This window comes from Bos indicus x Bos taurus, chromosome 26 (assembly GCF_003369695.1).
Source record: "Bos indicus x Bos taurus breed Angus x Brahman F1 hybrid chromosome 26, Bos_hybrid_MaternalHap_v2.0, whole genome shotgun sequence".
Taxonomy (NCBI): Eukaryota; Metazoa; Chordata; class Mammalia; order Artiodactyla; family Bovidae; genus Bos; species Bos indicus x Bos taurus.
The window spans coordinates 48,449,098-48,471,653 of record NC_040101.1 but is presented as its reverse complement, the minus strand read 5'-3'; the positions used below and the strand labels follow the sequence as shown (position 1 = coordinate 48,471,653).

Below are 22,556 nucleotides of genomic sequence, written 5' to 3'. Positions count from 1 at the left end.
TATCAAACCAGACCATAAAACTCCTAGAGGAAAACATAGGCAGAACACTCTTTGATGTAAATCATAGCAGTATTTTTTTGGATATGTCTCCTAAACCAAAAGAAATAAAAGAAAAAATAAACAAGTGTTTCAAATCTGCTGAGGACAAGATACTTCCCTGTGTAATGGAATGAACACCAAAGGCATTTTGTACATTTTCTTTTATGAATTAGGCAAACCATGGCCTATTGAAAGCCATTTGTACTTTTTTTTGTATATAACTTGAAAAATAATATTTAAATGTTAAATATTGAGCATGCTGTTGGGTCATATTCTGTCAGTATATGAGTTTGTTAACCACTACATTTTTCTTTTCTCAAAATCTAAAGTTTGCATATTTTTTCCTACAATCAAGGACTCCTAATGGTGCAAAGGAAATTTCAAATATGCAGGCCTTAAGAACTACCCTATAAATCACTGGCACTTGTACATAATAGTTCATGCAATAAGAACTTACTTTTCTTGTTTTCCACCAATTGATCTCTCTCATTTTTGACGCCATTGTGTATGTATAATTACACCACGTAAAAGCAGTGGTTAATATACAAATCCCTTATCTTTTAATGATAAAGTCTATATTTTACACTGAAAGCAACATGTGTTAGTGCAGGGAATGGTGACCTGGCTTTCGAGAAACATGAGTTCATGTTCCAAGCTTGATAATAACCAACACTATTATTTTGAGGACTCAAATGGCTTATCTGTAAAATGATAATGTTGGAATAAATGTTTTTAAAGGCCCTTATATGTCTAACTCTTTATGTTTCTATAGTGCACACTATAATTTAAAATTTGAATTGGAGTCAGTCAGTTTAGTCAGTTCAGTCACTCAGTCATGTCCGACTTTTTGTGACCCCATGAATCACAGCATGCCAGGCCTCCCTGTCCATCACCAACTCCCGGAGTTCACTCAAACACATGTCCATCAAATCCGTGATGCCATCCAGCCATCTCATCCTCTGTCATTCCCTTCTCCTCCTGCCCCAACTCCCTCCCAGCATCAGGGTCTTTTCTAATGAGTCAACTCTTCGCATGAGGTGGCCAAAGTATTGGAGTTTCAGCTTCAACATCAGTCCTTCCAATGAACACCCAGGACTAATCTCCTTTAGGATGGACTGGTTGGATCTCCTTGCAGTCCAAAGGACTCTCAAGAGTCTTCTCCAACACCACAGTTCAGAAGCATCAATTCTTCGGTGCTCAGCTTTCTTCACAGTCCAACTCTCACATCCATACATGACCACTGGAAAAACCATAGCCTTGACTAGATGGACCTTTGTTGGCAAAGTAATATCTCGGCTTTTCAATATGCTATCTAGGTTGGTCATAACTTTCTTTTTCACTGTAATATAAATAAGAAGAATATTTTCATATATACCTAACTCAGGAACATATCTACCTGAACTAGATCACCAGGAATCTCCTGCAAAAATAAGAAAGAGGACACTGAGATATATTATTAGAACCTAAGACAACAGAGTCACATTCTTAGATAAAACAGGGTTGTTTCAGATTGTCTGTGAACTGTACCTTGGAGGTAAAGTGTCCATCAAAAAAAAAGAAAAAAGAAAAAAAATCGCAAAGCATACAAAAGATGGGAAAGTGTAGTCCATTCAAAGGGGGAAAACAACAACAACAACAACAAAGATTGTGCCTGAAAATGATCAGATGGTGGCCTACTAAATGACTTTAAAACAACTGTCTTAAAGATAATTAAAGAACTAGAGAAAGTTGTGGAAACTATATTCAAGTGATACACTGAAAGTGAAAATCACTTAGTCGTATCCAACTCTTTGGACCATTCAGTCCATGGAATTCTCTAGGCCAGAATACTGGACTGGGTAGCCTTTCCTTTCTCCAGGGGATCTTCCCAACCCAGGGATCAAACCCAGGTCTCCTACATTGCAGGCAGATTCTTTACCAACTGAACCACAAGGAAAGCCCAAGAATACTGGAGTGGGTAGCCTATCCCTTCTCCAGTGGATCTTACCCTACCCAGGAATCAAACCAGAGTCTCCTGCATTACAGATAAATTCTTTCTCAACTAAGCTATCAGGGAAGCCCAAGAAGTGTTACGTTAACAAGATGGACACTTCAATAAAGATATAAAAATAAAAAAAAAAATCTAGAACGGGAAAAAATGCAAAAACTGAAATGAAAAATATGTTAGAGGCATTCAAAGACAGATCTGAGAAAGCAGAAGAAAGAATAAGTGAAATTGAAGATGACTGAATTAAGGTATACAGAGCCTGGGACTTGTAGGATATTGTGGGATCCTCAAAAGAAGAAAGAAAGAAATGTGCACAAAGATTATTTGAAGAAATAAAGACTAAAAGCTTCTAAACTTTATCAAAAGACACAAATATTATTAATAACAGATATCTAATAAGCTCAGTGAGTCCAAGTATGATGAATTCAGGCAGACCCACATTGAGACATACTAAAATCAAGCTGTTGGAAAACAAAATATTTGAACAAAGCAAGGGAAAAGTAACTCATAACATATCATCTTATAAGAAATTTCTTATCAAAATTTTGAAGGCCATAAAGCAGTGGGCTTACATATTTAAGTGCTAAGTTAAATGCTATTTAAGTTTCATATTTAAAATGCTAAATAAAAACTGTCAAGGTCCTATATCTGGAAAAATATATTTAAAAATGAGGGGAAAATCATTGTATTTTCAAATAAAAACTGAGATGGTCATTGCCATGAGATCACTGCTACAAGAAATTTGAAAAGAGACCTATGTGTGAAATAAAAGGACAGTAGATAGTAACCAAAAGTTACATGAATAAATAAAGATCCCAATAAAAGTAAATTCATGGGCAGTTATAAAGCTAGTATTACTAACGCATATATATGGAATTTAGAAAGATGATAACAATAACCCTGTGTACGAGACAGCAAAAGAGACACTGATGATTAGAACAGTCTTATGGACTCTGTGGGAGAGGGAGAGGGTGGGAAGATTTGGGAGAATGGCATTGAAACATGTAAAATATCATGTATGAAACAAGATGCCAGTCCAGGTTCAATGCACGATACTGGATGCTTGGGGCTAGTGCACTGGGACGACCCAGAGGGATGGTATGGGGAGGGAGGAGGGAGGAGGGTTCAGGATGGGGAGCACATGTATACCTGTGATGGATTCATTTTGATATTTGGCAAAACTAATACAATTATATAAAGTTTAAAAACAATAAAATTTTTAAAAAAAAGAAAAAAAAAAGCTAGTATTATTATAACAATGGTTTATAACTCCACTTTTTGTTCTCTGGATGACTTAAGAGGCTAATGTCCTAAAAAAAAAAAAAAAGACATTTATCAGTCTAAAAGCTAGTATTATAACTTTGTTTTGTAATAACATTTCCTCATACACAATTTAAGATACACATTCAGCATCAGTCCATCCAATGAGTATTCAGGCTTGATCTCCTTTAGGATTGACTGGTTTGAGCTCCTTGTTTCTGCAACACCAGTTTGAAAACATTAATTCTTCAGTGTTCAGCCTTCTTTATTGTCCAACTCTCACATCCATACATAACTACTGGAAAAACTATAGCTTAGACTATACAGACCTTTGTGGGCAAAGTGATGTCCTGCTTTTTGATAAACTGTCTGTCATAGCTTTTCTTCAAAGCAGCAAGTGTCTTTTTAATTTCATGGCTGCAGTCACCATCCACAGTGATTTTGGAACCCAAGAAAATAGAGTCTGTCACTGTTCCATTGTTTCCCCATCTATTGACATGAAATGACTGGACTGGATGCCATGATCTTAATTCTTTGAATGTTGAATTTTAAGACAGCTTTTTCACTCTCCTCTTTCACTTTCATCAAGAGGCTCTTCATCAAAAAACCAAAAGTTTCTCTTTGCTTTCTGCCATTAGGGTGGTGTCATCTGCATATCTGAGATTATTCTGATACTTCTCCCAGCAAGCTTGATTCCAGCTTGACCTTCATCCAGCCCTACATTTCACATGATTTACTCTGCATGTAAGTTAAATAAATTTTCCACAGTTTTTTGTGATCCACACAGTTAAAGGTTTTAGTATAGGCAATAAAGCAGAAATCAGTGTTTTCCTAGAATTCCCTTGCTTTTTCTATGACTCAACAGATGTTGGCAAGTTGATCTCTGGTTCCTCTGCCTTGTCTAAACCCAACTTGTACATCTGGAAATTCTCCATTCATGTACTGCTGAAGCCTAACTTGAAGGATTTTGAGCATTTCCTTTCTAACATGTGAAATGAGTACAATTATGTGGTAGTTTGAACATTCTTTGGCACTGCCCTTCTTTGAGATTGGAATGAAAACTGACCTTTTCCAGACCTGTGGCCACTGCCAAGTTTTCCAAGTTTGCTGACATGTTGAGTGCAGCACTTTATCAGGATTTGAAATAGCTCAACTGGAATTCCATCACCTCCACTAGCTTTGTAATGCTTCCTATAGCCCTCTTGAGTTCACACTCTAGAATGTCAGGCTCTAGGTGAGTAGTCACACCATCATGATTGTACGCTTAACTCATCACCAACTCAATGGACATGTGTTTGATCAAAGTCCAGGAGACAATGAAAGACAGGGAAGCCTGGCATGCTGCAGTCCATGGGGCCACTTAGTGACATAACAGCAACAACAATTTGTTTGGGAGGTGGTCCTAGGAAACTTTGTATTTGTGTGTGAAATAAGAGAGGGAAAGGACGCAAGTCAATATGTAGTATTTAATGAGCATTAAATGTGTCATAGGTAACCACCTACTGTGATTTCTGGCTGATGGTATAAAACATGATTCAGAGTTGTCCTAAATGGCAGGAAAACTGAGATAAATACATAGTATTTTTCAGTTGCCATACTTTGAGGTTATTTCCAGAGGTAGGAACTTCTTAGTATTAATTAATACTTATCCTCATCCCTGTGCATGAGTAGAATATGTTCTTACAGCCAGAGCAAGCTATTAGAGTTAGGCACAGGAAAAATTAATGCTAAGATTTTTATGAATAGAATGCCAGCTGTTTCTTCTACATTCTACCACTTGTACTCCTCACATCTATCTGTGCCTCACATTATATTCCTCACATGTTATAATTGCTTTTGTAAAATCATGGCCAGTCAAAATTTTACATACATATTCATAAGAGAGTTTCTAAGATAAGATATAGTGAACCCTGAAATTTTTCTCTGATTACTTAAGAAAATAAACTCTTTATTTTGAAACAATAATTGTAAAATCATATGCAGTTTTAACAAATAATGTAGACATTCCATATTTCACCCAGTTTCTCCCAACTGCAATTAGTTTAGAATTTATAATTAATAATCATTTTTCTTTTATACTAAATTCCAGACTTTCCTCAACCTGCTCAGTTAATGCATCTCATGACTTCAGCTGCTTGCTCAACAAAATAATTTAGATATTTAACCCTGAAGTATGTGAACATCTGGTTATTATGCTCTTTTCAGTCCATCGTTCCTACTATTGTCCACTTAAAGTCATCACTCAATGTGGGATCACAAAGAGGTACCTCAATGAATATCCTGAGCTCATATATGCACTTCTTTGCCCTTGCTACATTGCAATCCCATTTCCTGATCCTGAAAATTAGTTACTTCCAGCAGTATATCCACCTACATGTCTACTGGCAAGAGAAAAGGTTTAAGTGATTGTCAGGCTTTATATTTAGCAATATTTATCTTCTAGGAGGAAAAATGCCTCTCCAGCATCCCTCCAAAACAGAACCTCAATTCCATAGATTCTAATTCTGTAGGGAATAGAAGTATAAATTATCCATTGGATCACTAAGAATGACAATGAAATAGGTTACTTCTTCCTCCACGCTTTGCTCCCTTAACTTATATACTTGAACATCAGTGATATAAAACCACTGAGGCATAGAACTGCAACATCATAGGTGTCTTTTCCAAACTATCAACTCTTAGCTTCATTTTAAAGAAGCCTTGCCAGTATTCTACTGGGGAAGAAATTTCTAGGTAACAAAGTATACAGGCTAGAATGAGTAGATCCTATTGTTATGGACATCTGGCATTGTCAAAGCATCCACCCAAGTCCCCTACCATATCTCAAAATCTCAATACTCTTCTATTAGAACCCAAATTTAGCATAAGTGACTTATTAGAGTAGAAGTTCAATTTCATTATAACTTCTCATTAAAAAATGAATCTTAATCTTTATTTTCTACACACTCTATGCTTTGGCTGTAGAAGAGAAAGTGAAGTTATTAAATTCTACCAAGGAGATCTTCTGTCTTATACAATATGCACTGAGTTAAAAGGCTAGCCTAATTTTTCACAGAACTAGAACAAAAAAATTCACAATTTGTATGGAAACACAAAAACTATAAATAGCCAAAGCAATCTTGAGAAAGAAAAACAGAGCTGGAGGAATCAACTTCCCTGACTTCAAATTATACTACAAAGCTAGTAATCAAGGCAGTATGATACTGACACAAAAACAGAAATATGGACGAATGGAACAAGATAGAAAGCCCAGGGATAAACCCATGCACCTTTGAGCACCTTATCTTTAACAAAGGAGGCAAGAATATACAATGGAGAAAAGATAGCCTCTTCAATAAGTGATGGATGCTGGGAAAACTGGACAGCTACATATAAAAGAATGAAATTAGAACACTTCCTAACACCATACACAAAATAAACTCAAAATGGATTAAATACTTAAATGTAAGGCCAGAAACAATAAAGCTCTTAGAGGAAAACATAGGCAGTAAGCTCCTTGACATAAATCACAGCAAGATTCTCTCTGACCCACCTCCTAGATTAATGGAAATAAAACAAAAAATAAATAATAAATAAAATTTAAAAGCTTTTGCACAGCAAAGAAAACTATAAACAAGCTGAAAAGCAACCCTCAAAATGGGAGAAAATAATTGCAAACAAAGGAACTGACAAAGAGCTGATCTCCAAAATGTATAAACAACTCATATAGGTCAATATCAAAAAAATATATAACCCAATCAAAAAATGTGCAGAAGACCTAAACAGATATTTTTCCAAAGAAGACAGACAGATGGCCAATAAACACAAGAAAAGTTGCTCAACATTGCTTATATTTAGAGAAATAGAAATCAAAACTACAATGAGGTATCACCTCACACCAGTTAGAATGGTCATCATCAAAAAATTTACAAACAATAAGTGCTGAAGAGAATGTGGAGAAAAGGGAAGCCTCTTGCACTGTTGGTAGGAATGTAAATTGATACAGCCATTATGGAAAACAGTATAGAGACCCCTTAAATAATGGACTAAATTTACCATATTACCCAGAGTTCCAACTACTGGGCATATAACCTGAAAAAACCACAATTCTAAAAGACAAGTCTACCCTAATGTTCATTGCATCAGTATTTACAATAGCCAGAACATGGCAGAAATGTACATGTCCATCAACAGATGAAAGGCTAAAGAAGTTGTGGTACATTTATACAACGGAATATTAGTCATAAAAAGGAACAAATCTGAGTCAGTTCTAGTGAAGTGGATGAACGTATACCCTCTTATACAGAGTGAAGTAAGTCAGGGAAAAAAATCAAGTATATATTAATGCACATATGTGGAATCTAGAAAAATAGTACTGATAAACCTAGTTGAGAACGGACTTGTGGACATAACAGGGGAAGATGAGGGGGGATGAATTGAGAAAGTAGCACTGATGTATATAGACTATCATGTGTAAGATAGATAGTGGGAAGTTGCTAAATAATGCAGGGGGCCTAGGCTGGTGCTCTGGGCTGACTTAGCTGAATGGGATTTGGGAAGGGGAGGGAGGCTCAGGAAGGAAAGGATGTACATATAATTATGACTGATTCTCATTATTGTATGGCAGAAACCAACATAAAATTTCAAAGAAATTTTCCACCAATAAATAAATATATCCCAGGGTGGGGAGGGGAGAAGGTAAGTCTGAAGCTATTACTTGCTTTTAATTAATTAAATTCAATTTCTAGCAATTGGGGCTTCCCTAATGGTTCAGCAGTAAAGAATCCACCTGCCATTGCAGGAACTGCAGGAGACACAGTTTCGATCCTTGGGTCAGGAAGATCTCCTGGAGGAGGAAATGGCAACCCATTCCAGTATTCTTGCCTGAAAAATCCCATGGAGAGGGGAATCTGGTGGGCTACAGTCTGTGGGGTCACAAAAGTCAAACACGACTGAATAACTGAATATACAAGAAATCTCTGGCGATTACTTTTGACTTGAAATCTTATAAGCGCTAAAGATATTAGAAAAGCTGATGTAGTCCCTTCTATCATACTTCACCCAGTTCATGAGAGATGAGTCTTAGAACTATTTTGCTGCAATATACGATGGACTAACACCATGCTGCTTACCATTAGCAGTGGTCACCCTTAGTATTTTGTTGAAAGATACCACAAACCCATTCTAAAAAAAAAAAAAAAAAAAATCTGATTTCAAAAACCACGGGTGGCACCAACTGTCTTTGCACCAACTATCATTGAGTTGGTGGCACCAACTCACTTAAAAAGGCTCTGATACATAAATTTGATGCATGTAATTTGTTTCGCAGATGATCCCAAGAAACATTGTGAGGAATTAGGTAGTTTGGATATGGAAAGGAAGGAATCAAGTACAAGTATGCTAGTGAACATGCTACTTCCATAGGTAACTGATTCTCAAACTTCTCTTAGAGTTCTAGGGAGATGGTGTATATAGTTTTCTCATCTGAATAATGAGAAAGCTGCGTCATTGGTTGAAAACTGCTTTCTTAAATGTCATCATCTTGCAATTTGGGACTGCCTCACATTCTTTGCCAAGATAACACTGGGCAAAGAGTCATCACTCTTCATAGACAGTATGATAGATTCTTTTGGTAAGAAATGATTAACATGTATAGAAAAGGTATGAGTACATATGGGTATCATATTATTAGTATCACATCACTCTGAACAAATTAATGAAAACTCTTCTGGACAGAAAGTTATTTATTTAATATAACAAAGAAATTGGAGTTATGCTTTATTTTATGCTCTGTATGCATTCAACTATATTAACCATCACAGTACTTTTGAGGTAGGCTAAAATTTCTAACATCACAAATGAAAACAATAATCCTAGGATAACTGAGAGCAAGTAACTAAATATAGATTTTTCTGAATTCAATGGCCAAATTCAGGTGGTGACCAGGTCAGACTATTTTTATTATATGATATTAAATTATATGATTAATTATCAGTGTATTTTTAAATATATAATTGAGCACCATGAATAACTATGGAAAACAATAGTTTTCTATTCAGCTTAATAAATAGGAAATCTGAATTTCAGATATTTAGTCTCAGCTGGTGACTGGTAATACAAGAAAATGGATCCTGGTAGAAAAGATTCAGTCTCTACAACTGAGAACTTTGTCCATTTATCCACTGAAGTCACAGATTTACCAAGGTGAAAAAAGACTTCAGAAAATATAAAATGCAAGTGGCTGTGAAAGGATGTATTTATTTATAGCAAGCTTTCTGAGAGAGAATGAACAACATACCAATTATTTTAGTCAAGCTCTGTGTGTTTTCTAGTTTTAGGAGTAAATGTTCTCCAGAGATTTTGTCTTTATAATCAACATTGTTTTCAATCCTCCTCATTGTCATCATCACCATACTCTCAGAAGAATGTTTCAGTTCAGTTCAGTCGCTTAGTCTTGTCCGACTCTTTGCGACCCCATGAATCGCAGCAGGCCAGGCCTCCCTGTCCATCACCAACTCCTGGAGTTCACTCAAACTCACGTCCATAGAGTCAGTGATGCCATCCAGCCATCTCATCCTCTGTCATCCCCTTCTCCTCCTGCCCCCAGTCCCTCCCAGAATCAGAGTCTTTTCCAATGAGTCAACTCTTTGCATGAGGTGGCCAAAGTACTGGAGTTTCAGCTTTAGCATCATTCCTTACAAAGAAATCCCTGGGCTGATCTCCTTCAGAATGGACTGGTTGGGTCTCCTTGCAGTCCAAGGGACTCTCAAGAGTCTTCTCCAACACCACAGTTCAAAAGCATCAATTCTTCGGTGTTCAGCTTACTTCAGAGTCCAACTCTCACATCCATACATGACTACTGGAAAAATCATAGCCTTGACTAGACGGACATTTGTTGGCAAAGTAATGTCTCTGCTTTTGAATATGCTATCTAGGTTGGTCATAACTTTCCTTCCAAGGAGTAAATGTCTTTTAATTTCATGGCTGCAGTCACCATCTGCAGTGGTTTTGGAGCCCCCAAAAATGAAGTCTGACAGTTTCCACTGTTTCCCCATCTACTTCCCATGAAATGATGGGACCAGATGCCATGGTCTTCATTTTCTGAATGTTGAGCTTTAAGCCAACTTTTTCACTGTCCTCTTTCACTTTCATCAAGAGGCTCTTTAGTTCCTCTTCACTTTCTGCCATAAGGGTGGTGTTATCTGCATATCCGAGGTTATTGATATTTCTCCCAGCAATCTTGATTCCAGCTTGTGCTTCTTTCCAGCCCAGATGTACTCTGCATATGAGTTAAATAAGCAGGGTGACAAGTGATGACAAAACATAGTAAAGAAAGACATCTGCATCTATGCAATTGAATCTGAAATTTAGCAATGAGCCTTTGCACTCTACCTAAATTTTTAGTGCTTTTATTGCACATTTTCAAACTTGTGTTTCTATTGACTCCAGCTCTGCTGGAGAAATATATGTATTTATAATTTGGACCAATAATTCATTTTACTAACTCTCTTTTATTTTGATACTTAATAAATATTAATAATTTAATAAATGTTCAATTAAATATTTAAATATTAGCAATAAAGGTATTCACTCTTAAAGTAAATTCAGTGCTCAGGAACTGTGATGCTGTGTTCTTAACACTTGGGATATAGTGATGAAAGCAAAGAAATTTTTTGACCCCAATGTACTATAATTTTAGTGGAGGAGACTAAACAGATAGCTAGGAACTATGAATTGGAATGTCATATCATGCCATAAAGGGAAAAATAAAGGAAAAATTAAAGGTTTATAATTAAAGACTTTTATAGTACATAGATGGTAAATATGGATAAGGTGATATTTGAGCAAAAACAAGAAAAAATGGCACATAAATTTAGTATGACTGAGGAATTAGTGTCCTGAAAGGAGAAAGTAATAAAGCAAAGATATTTCGTGTCTTTGTGCAATAGTTTAAAGACTGTGATGATTAGAGTGTAGAGAGGTGGAGAGAAATATAGAATAGCTGAAGACAAGCTCAGGACTAGCTCATAGAGAGCTTTGTAGTCCATGAGCAGTTCTTAATTTCATTTTTAATGAGTTAAGAAGTTGGTAAGAATTTTGAACAAAGGAATGATATGATCTGATTCATACTTTTAAAAGAGAAGATAGAGAATAAAATGTAGGAAGACAAGGGATAATGGTGTTTGGATTGGTTAGTACCATTGAAGGTAGTGATAAATTGTCAGATTAGTCATATTTTGAGATTATAACTGACAGGATGTGTTTGTCCTTGATTCCTGACATGTACATAGCTATGTTAATGTTTTATAGTAAACCGAGGACTTCCTGTGGTCCCACTTATTTTGTTAGAATTTATCTAGCCAAACTCTTGGCATCCCTTCAACATTTCTCATTTCACTGGGTGGCTTATCCAAAGTAATAAATATGACAAGATAAAACAGTTAACAGAAAGAAACGGATCAGAGTCTATCTCAAAACTGAGAACCTTGCGACTGAAGAGAGAAAGATGAAGTTGCTCTGGCCTAGAACAACTTCAGATTGTGACTGTTAAGCCTATCTCTCATCACTTAACTAGCAATTCCCTTGTCTTGGTTAATGGCAATGAAATTTGCTGGGTATCAAGTGTAGCCTTGATTGACCTTGATATTCAAGGCTTGATAAGGAAGTCAAGATGAAATGCAACCAAACAGGCTCTGTTAGGGAGAGCCAGATGAACTTCAGATGTAAATCAGCTTCCAACTGTCCTCATCAGCATTGTGGCAGCTGCCTCAAGGTATATCTGCTCTTGATACTGAGCTGTTCCAGTTTTCAAGATCAGAGAGTCCTGGAACTTGAATGCTAGTAATATCGTAGAGGCTATTTTATCTGATACAGAAGAAAATTAAGATGTAAACATCAAAGATAATCCTGTATCACCACCAGCTGAATAAATGTAGAGCTGGAACTAGTTTATACCTTCAGTGCCATAGGTGGACTTTCCCTTAAGAACACATCTGACTTTGTAAATATTTAGTAAAACAGGGGTTTAAAATAAAGAGAAAATGGAACTGGATTCCATCTATAATACCAGGACAGTAATCATTCATGTGAGTTTGTTATTCTTAGCTTTGACAAGAACAATTTCATCCATCTATTTTGAGAATTTTAGAGAAAAATAGTTTAAGTGATGATGGAATATAGGCCAAGCTGATGACAGAAGGCTTTTGAATTTCCTCTAATGGACCCACTGAATATATAACTGCAACAGAGCAATATCACTCTAGTATCTGGAGAAATCCAGATACTAGATGAATGACAAAGGAGCATCTAAATATATAAAGTAAATATCAATGAATCTGAAGTGAAAAATAAATAGTAATAAATACTAGTAGGCGATTTCAATATGCCACATTAAAAAATGGATAGATCATTAAGACATTAAATCAATGAGAAACTATACTTTAACTACATATTAGATCAAACATATACATAACATTCTAACAGCAACAGAATACACATTCTTTCTGAGGCACACATGGAACATTCTTCAGGCTAGATCATATATTAGGTCCAAAAAACAAGTGTTAATAACTTAAGAAAATTAAAATTATATTAAATATCTTTTTTCTGGCCACAATGGTTTGAACCTCTAAATCAACTACAGGAGAAAAACTTTAAAAAATCCACTAATACGTGATGCTTAAACAGTATGCTAGTCAACAACCAATAAGTCATTGAAGAAATCAAAAGGGAAATAAAAAAATATATTTTTAGACAAAGGAAAATGGAAACACAAATTACCATAACTTATGAAATACAGCAAGAAGAAAAATTCCAAGAAAGAACTTTATAGCAATACATGTCTATATTAAGAAAAAAATTAAGATCTCAAATAGCATAACATTACATCTCAAGGAACTACAAAAGAAGGATAAATTAAGTCCGATATTTGTAAAAGGAAGTATAAAACAAAGATCAGTACAGAACTAAATGAAATAGAGACTAGAAAGATAATAGAAAATATCAATGAAACTAAGAAATTGTTTTTTTTGGAATATAAAATTAACAAATCTTTACTTGAACTAAAAAAAGAGACAACACTTAAGTAAAATCAGAAATAAAAGAGAAAATGTTACAACTGATACCTCAGAAATACTAAGGAGCATAAAAGACTACTGTGAACAATTATAAGCCAATTAGTTAGGTAATCTGAAATAAACAGACAAATACAGAGAAACATATACAGAGAAACCTAGTAAGAATGAATTGTGACTGTAGGGCTTCCATGGTGGCTTAGATGGTAAAGGAACTGCCTGCAATGTAGGAGAACCAGGTCAGATCCCTGAATTGGGAAGAATACTTGGAGAAAAGAATGGCAACTCACTCCATTATTCTTGGAGTGAGGAGCCTGGAGGGCTGCAGTCCATAAGGTCACAAAGAGTCGGACAAAACTGAAGTGACTTAGCACACAAACACAAAATATGGAAACAACATAACCATCTGTTGAAAGATAAATGGATAAAGAATATGTATACACATATATGCACACAATGTAATATTATTCAGCCTTATAAAAGAAGGAAAGTCTTCCATTTACAACAACATAGATGGAACTGGAGGATATTATGCTAAGTCAACTAAGCCAGACAAAGACAAACAGTGCATGGTATCACTATGTAAAACTGTAAAAAAGCTGAACTGATAGAAACAGATTTGAATGGGTCTTGCCATGGCTGAGTGGATGATGGCAGATAGTAGAGAGGGAAATAGGAAAAGTTTGGTAAAAGTGTACAGACTTTCACTTATAAAATAAAGTCTGATGACCTAAGTATAATGTAATGACTCTAGTTGATAATATTGTATAATTGAAATTTACTAATAGAACTTGGTTGTTCTCTCCCTTCCTGCACCCCAGGTTGTTCTCTCCCTACCTGCCCCCCAAGGTAAATATGTGAGGTAATGAACATGTTAATTAACTCAATGGTGGGAATCTTTTCACAAGGTTTGCATTAACTAAATCATCACACAGAACCCTTTAAATATATTACAATTTTATTTGTCAATTATACCTCAGTAATGGAAAAAAGAGGAACAAAAAAGTCACAGTGTTCAAAACTTCCACTCTCCTAGAAACTATATAAAATCCCCAGAAAATTCATATTAAATTTTAAAAAATCATTCTAATTTTTTTTTTAATAATTGAAATGTGAAGTGAGTTTGTATACAGCAGGGATCATTGGGTACAAAATTTTTGCTAGCCTAATTTTTTGCCTCAACTGTGATAAATGAAAAAAATAACTATATCAGTATAATTTTCCCAAACTCTCCATGAGAACACTTTACTTCCAGGCCAGGATTTCTATCTACCAATACCAATTACCTAGAAGATATTTTTTCAAGTATGTTATGTAGAAAAACATGAAAGAGTTTCTTTATCTTTTGAATATTCATGTTCACTCTGGTTTATCAGAACTATTGTGTGCCTTCATGATGTAACATGCCACATGCAAGTCAAATGGGGCTTTCAGTTATGAGTTTTTTAATTTGTTTCTTTAAGTCATATTTGTAACCACCAATAATGGTATCTTATTTTGCTTTTGTGTGTTTGTCCATGATTTGTATTTCAAATTGTAGTGTTAGGTAAATCAGTTGCAAAAAATCACATTCTTACAAAAGAGATGAGTAGCCAGCATTCATCAAAGAAACCTGAGAGTGGAGATGACAGGAAGGAAAGCTGGAGTACATCAGCAATCAAGGACATGATGACATTCTATAAATAAGTACTCAAAAGTGTGTGTTTCCTGTGTGATCTCCCAGCATATTCCTTCTTATTTTATTATGTCTTCTTTACCTTTAAGTAATGATCTATTAAAGTAATATCCAAAGGCAACCACTCATGCTTTTCTTAATCAGCAACATTAAGAATTACAAATGGACTGCAAGGAGATTCAACTAGTCCATCCTGAAGGAAATCAGTCCTGAATATTCATGTAAGGACTGATGTTGAAGCTGAAACTCCAATATTTTGGCCACCTGATGTAAAGAGCTGACTCATGTGAAAAGACCCTGATGCTGGGAAATATTGAAAGTGGGAGAAGAAGGGGATGACAGAGGATGAGATGGTTGGATGACATCACCGACTCAATGGACATGAGTTTGAGTAAATTTGGGGAGTTGATGATGCACAGGGAGGCCTGGTGTGCTGCAGTCAATGGGGTCGCAAAGAGTCGGGCACGACTGAGCAACTGAACTGAACTGAATGAAGTATAACTGACCAGTAAAAAACCGTGCATAATTAAAAAGAAATTACAAATGAAGGTCATAACTAATATTCATTAATTTATGCTAATAGCTATTTCTTAGACACCTACTTTAATGAATCAAACTTTGTACTAAATATATTACATTCTTTTTGCTGTTAATAGGTTCAAAATGTGTCTATATCTTAAAGAGAGGGAAACTGAGGCTCAGAGAAAATAAGTAGCATCTTTAAAATAAGTAGCATCTTTAAAATAACTTTTTTTTTTTTTTTTTTTGATGAAGCAGGGATTCAAATTCAAGACTCTGACTCCAGTACCTAGTTTGTTTTTCTCTACATGATGTGGGCTCAAATTAAGTCTAAATACAAAAGAAGTAATTCCTTAAAAAGATGAGTGCTGATGCTGCTAAGTCACTTCAGTTGGGTCCGATTCTGTGCAACCCTATAGACGGCAGCCCACCACACTCCCCCATCCCTGGGATTCTCCAGGCAAGAACACTGGAGTGGGTTGCCATTTCCTTCTCCAATGCATGAAAATGAAAAGTGAAAATGAAGTCGCTCAGTCGTGTCCGACCCTCAGCGACCCCATGGACTACAGGCTTCCAGGCTCCTCCATCCATGGGAGTTTCCAGGCAAGAGTACTGGAGTGCGGTGCCATTGCCTTCTCCGTAAAAAGATGAGTATTCAGTAGTAATAATTTAATAGAACTGCTAATAGTAAAGCTATTATTTTCTAAGCACCTTCTGGAAACTTATTTTTGTGAGGAAAAGTATATCTAATACCACTTTTTAATTTTAGGAGCTCATTAAACTAAACTTCCTAAGTGGTAATTCTACTTTCAGAATTCCTTACCTCTTTTCTTTCAGTATTCTTCTGCCTACATGCTAGTGCAGAGATTAAAACAAACTAGTAAAATATGGTGGCAAAGTGCTATTATTAAAAACACGTGAAAGAGGGTGATGAGGGAGTGCTAGCTGTGGAGGGGTGTTTTCAAAGGATGATGTGTTGATCTGAAAATTTTTTAAATAGGGGCTACAAAAGTTTGTTATCCTGAGGAACTGAAAAGATAGAGTTATCTCATACTGACATAGAGCAAAATGGTGTGAAGTGGAGATTTGGGCTACATACCTAGGAATTCAAAAGCAAAAAGAAGTGATTATTTAACAAATCAAATATAAAGGCTATATCCATTAAATGACTGTGTAATTACTCAAATGGAAATCATCTGTTAAAATACATAACCTTTATCAGAACCTTGAGGTTTCATTGTAGAATCACCAAATAAGAAAAAAATTATTTGGACTGTAATTTTAATATGTTCATTTAATTCTAAAGGAGATCAGCCCTGGGTGTTCTTTGGAAGGAATGATGCTAAAGCTGAAACTCCAGTACTTTGGCCACCTCATGCGAAGAGTTGACTCATTGGAAAAGACTCTGATGCTGGGAGGGATTGGGGGCAGGAGGAAAAGGGGACGACAGAGGATGAGATGGCTGGATGGCATCACCAACTCGATGGGTGTGAGCTTGAGTGAACTCCGGGAGTTGGTGATGGACAGGGAGGCCTGGCCTGCTGCAATTCATGGGGTCGCAAAGACTCGGACACGACTGAGCGACTGAACTGAACTGAATTTACAAACTTTGACTAATGTTGCGTGCAGGAATTTTTTTTTTTTAATTCACAGCTTCAATATTTGTCTTTGTTATGTCAATTTCTTCTGTTACTTGGAAAGAAAAAATGCAACCTCTGTGCTTCTGCTCAATTTGCTGTGAAGTTAAAACCACTCTAAAAAATGCTGCCTGTCTAAATTCATTTACCTGAATTTTATATTCATTACATTTTGTATTTAAAAAAACTGGGAGTCATATATTTGACAAAGTAAAATTTTGTCCCTATTACATAATAATCACTAGTTCAGTTCAGTTGCTCAGTCGTGTCTGACTCTTTGCGACCCCAAGGACTACAGTGTGCCAGGCTTCCCTGTCCATCACCAACTCCCAGAGCTTGCTCAAACTCATGTCCATTGACTCGGTGATGCCCTCCAACCATCTCATCCTCTGTCATCCCCTGCTCTTACTGCCTAAAACTTTCCCAGCATCAGTGTCTTTTCCAATGAGTCAGTTCTTCACAGCAGGTGGCCAAAATATTGGAGCTTCAGCTTCAGCATCAGTCCTTCCAATGAGTATTCAGGATTGATTTCCTTTAGGAGGAACTGGTTTGATCTCCTTGCAGTCCAAGGGACTCTCAAGAGTCTTTTCCAACACCACAGTTCAAAAGCATCAATTCTTCGGTGCTCAGATTCCCTTATGGTCCAACTCTCACATCCATACATGACTACTGGAAAAACCATAGGTTTGACTGGATGGACATTTGTCAGCAAACTTAATATCTCTACTTTTTAATATGCTGTCTAGGTTGGTCATAACTTTTCTTCCAAGGAGTAAGCATCTTTTAATTTCATGGCTGCAGTCACCATCTGCAGTGATTTTGGAGCCCAAAAAAATAGTCTGTCACTGTTTCCACTGTTTCCCCATCTATTTGCCATGAAGTCATGAGACTGGATGCCATGATCTTCATTTTTTGAATGTTGAGTTTTAGCCAGCTTTTTCACTCTCCTCTTTCACTTTCATCAGAAGCTTTTTAGTTCTTCACTTTCTGCTATAGGGTGGTGTCATCTGCATATCTGAGCTTACTGATATTTCTCCTGGAAATCTTGATTCCAGCTTGTGCTTCATCCAGCCCAGCATTTCTCATGATGTACTCTGTACATAAGTTAAATAAGCAGGGTGAAAATATACAGCCTTGACATACTCCTTTCCCAATTTGGAACCAGTCCATTGTTTCATGTCAGGTTCTATCTGTTGCTTCTTGACCTGTCTGTATACAAAGATTCTTTCATGTAACCTCACAGGACAAAAAATTCTTACTACCTGCTTTAAATTTTCAAAATTGCTTTTAGTACTTTTCTTAGAATATTCCACAATTATTTCTATGTAGATTATATTTTTTTCTAAAATCACCATAACAATCCCATTGAAAGATTTTTGGCATGAAAAATATGTATTTTTGTACTTGATTAAAAAATATGTATATATATCAAATCTAAACTGAGATAACTGAAAAGTGAAATATCATGGTATAATTTTAGTTTTCAACTTCATAACATAAACTGTTCTTGCTATTTACATTGGCTACCTCCTAATTAATTATTGTTACTTGTGTGAATATTTTATAACTTAACTGAAATATATTTAGCTACACATATTAGCGGAGAAGGAAATGGCACCCCACTCCAGTACTCTTGCTTGGAAAATCCCATGGGCAGAGGAGCCTGGTAGGCTACAGTCCATGGGGTCGCTAAGAGTCGGACACAACTGAGTGACTTCACTTTCACTTTTCACTTTCATGCATTGGAGAAGGAAATGGCAACTCACTCCAGTGTCCTTGCCTGGAGAATCCCAGGGATGGGGGAGCCTGGTGGGCTGCCGTCTATTGGGTTGCACAGAGTTGGGCACAACAGAAGTGACTTAGCGGTAGCAGTAGCACACATATTAGTGTAAAGTTGGATTAGTTTTCACATATGTATGCACTCATGAAATCATCATCCCAATCAAGATAAATGTATTAATCATCATGAAACAATTGTAATCCCTCTCTCTCCCTATTAAGTATTAGTCGCTCAGTCATGTCCAACTTTTTGTGACCCCATGGACTGTAGCCCGCCAGGCTCCTCTGTCCATGGGATTCTCTAGGCAAAAATACTGGAGTGGGTTGCCATTTCCTCCTCCAGGGGATCTTCCCAACTGTACATAAAGGAGACTTCATTAATGTGCATTAGAGGATACCCTAGTTTAACTGTCATAGAAAACTGTCTCTTGAGCCTTTACATTCTATACCAATTCTACACCTCTGGTTGGCCAACTGTTTGTTTCTTTATTTAGGTTTTAAGGTGAATGACCTGGGGCTATTTGTTTCCATCAACCTGACTGCAAATATAAAGGTACAGTTGAAATGTCTATTTTTCTTGCCATCCTCAGAAGACAGTGCTGCAGATCTACTCTATGATTCTCATTCTTGTCAGCTTACAATACAAATAGCTTATTATTTTTGCAACCTATGTCTTATAATAAAGCAGTGCTGAAAAATTAAATAGAAGAATGTTCAGTTGCCATATAGGCTACGAAAATGATTTGCTGGTAGTGATTTTTAAGCTTGATTCTAGATAGATTTATGAAGAATGGCACTTGGAAGACATGGTTCAAATTTTGCTATTTAAGGTATCTTGAAATTATAGGCTCACTCTCCCTAAAATTTCAAAAAGCGTAGAGCTGAGGCTCTTAAGGGTATAGCAGTGATAACAGCTTTCATAGTCATTTCTAAAAAGCAACACTTCATAGTTTTCTGTCTCCAGTGGTTCTCTAATATACTTGTAGAAGGAAGGCAACAGAAAACCAAGAATAAAAATAGCTGAGCTCTCCACAATTGGGCTTCCTGCTTACTTTCCCTGTTCAAAAAAAGAGGAGACACCATCTTGCAATAGAGGCTTCATAGGCAACTGGGCTTCTCCAGTGACAGTAGGCATTTGATGCCCCATATCTCTTGCTTCTTCTTGTTGCCAATGGTTGGCCTGGCGATGGTGGTGAAATGGGAGCAATTAATCTGTAGATGAGGGAGGGCTTCCTTTAACAGTTGAAGGGTACCATCTGGTACAATTCCAAAGACTTGTAGTGTTTTTAATGTGGGAATTTCTCCAAGTTCAAGTAAAGTTTCAGGTATTATGTCATAGCACCGACTGAGTGATAGGTGTTGGAGGTAATCGAGTTGGTAAAATTCTGGAAAGCAGTCATTTTTCAGCATGACACTATCACTTAAGTCTAGGTGGACAAGGTTGGGACATCTTCTAACTAAGGTAGAGACATCTGATCTCTGCAGATTCTTTCGGTACCCGCTGAGCTTCAGCTGGGTGATAGTCTCTGACACATGTGCAACAGCCACCTGTACAGGCTTTTCAGTGAAATCATAGCACCAAGAGAGGTTCAGTTCATCCAATCTGGAACAGTTGCTCAGCAAAGTCTTCAGGGCAGATTCAGAGAATCCAGAACACCCAGAAAGGTTTAGTCGTGGTAAATTTGTGTTCTGAGCAAGATTATCAACAACCGGATCTGAAAGTCGGAGGCCTTCCAGGCTGAGATTCTGCAACTTGGAGCAGTGAGACAGAAGGCCGTGCAGGGTAGACGCATAGATCACAGAGTTCGACAGGTCTAGGCGCTGTAGTCGGAAAGGGCTGAAATGATCAACTGACGGTTGGTCCATAAATGATCGTGGACAGCGGAAGGCAACCACCCCTCGGGACAAAAGCCGACCAACCACATCTGGGTAGAGGTTTCTGCCCACGAGGTCTACAGTCTTGCCAGAGAGACTCGTCAAACGCTAGATGATACCATCTCTTACAAACACTGGAGACTTTCAGGAGTTCAGGGAGGCACAGAAAGGAAAAGATTCCTAAGAGCAGCTCGTCTGGAAGGGAGTCCCAAGAAACACCTGGAAAGTTCTCTCGGTTTAGCTTAGGTCTGCGGACAATCACAAAGTCCTTGTCATTCCCTTTGCTTTTCAGCCGTTTTCGTGGGGGGCTTTGTGGGTGGCCCAGGTTTGAAAGCAGTTCCTGGGGGATGTTCTCACTGTCTACCTCCTCCTTCTCCAGGGCGGAGACCCCCGTGCCTGAAAGCAGTTCAGAAGTCTTGCTAGAATACCATCCTCACGTGAAACTGGTGGTAACGTTGCTACTCTGGTCAGGTATCTCCTGGAGGTGTTTCCTGTGCATGGCGTCTGCAGGTTCGGGAGTTTTAAATGCATGCATTAATTGCAGAGGTGCCTGCCTCCCGGATTCCCGCTTTGGCGTGCGTAATTTCTGTCAACATAGGTTTGTTTGTATTTTCTGTTATATTATGTATTTGAATTAGATAATATATACTTTTTTTCTTTTTGGTTTGACTTCTTTGACTCAACTTAATCTCAAAATTTGAGATATACCATATTGTTGTGCTTATTCTTTTCTATTCCACTTAATTGTATTTTAGTTTTAATTCGTTATATAGACATACCTTAATTCTTTCATTAAGTCATTTGTTAACTGACACTTGCACTGTTTCTGGTTTTTAGCTGTTATGAATAAATACGTTGTGATCTTTTTTTGTAAAATCTTTGTATGTACATGTGTCTTCATTTTTTTAATATAAATTTATTTATTTTAATTAGAGGCTAATTACAATATTGTATTGGTTTTGGCATACATCAACATGAATCCACGATGGGTGTACACCTGTTCCCCATCCTGAACCTCCTCCCACCTCCCTCCCCCTACCATCCCTTTGGGTCATCCCAGTGCACCAGCCCCGAGCATCCTGTATCATGCATTGAATCTGGACTGGTGATTTGTTTCACGTATGATATTATACATGTTTAAATGTCATTCTCCCAAATCATCCCACCCTCGCCCTCTCCCACAGAGTCCAAAAGACTGTTCTATACATCTGTGTCTCTTTCCCTGTCTCCAATACTGGGTTATCATTACCATCTTTCTAAATTCCATATATATGCATTAGTATACTGTATTGGTGTTTTTCTTTCTGGCTTACTTCACTCTGTATAATAGGCTCCAGTTTCATCCACCTCATTAGAACTGATTCAATTGCATTGATTCAAATGCATTCAACTGATTTAAATGCATTCTTTTTAATGGCTGAGTAATACTCCATTGTGTATATGTACCACTGCTTTCTTATCCATTCATCTGCTGATGGACATCTAGCTTGCTTCCATGTCCTGGCTATTATAAACAGTGCTGCGATGAACATTGGGGTACACGTTTCTCTTTCTATTCTGGTTTCCTCAGTGTGTATGCCCAACAGTGGGATTGCTGGGTCATACGGCAGTTCTATTTTCTATTTTAAGGAATCTCCACACTGTTCTCCATAGTGGCTGTACTAGTTTGCATTCCCACCAACAGTGTAAGAGGGTTCCTATTTCTCCACACCCTTTCCAGCATTTATTGCTTG

General features: G+C 37.0%; 1 pseudogene; it reads right to left on the bottom strand.

Annotated features, from left to right (window-relative positions):
* Positions 1 to 20,046: 20,046 nt before the first annotated feature.
* LOC113884361 lies at positions 20,047 to 21,428 on the bottom strand (annotated as a pseudogene).
* Between the last annotated feature and the right edge of the window lie 1,128 nt (positions 21,429 to 22,556).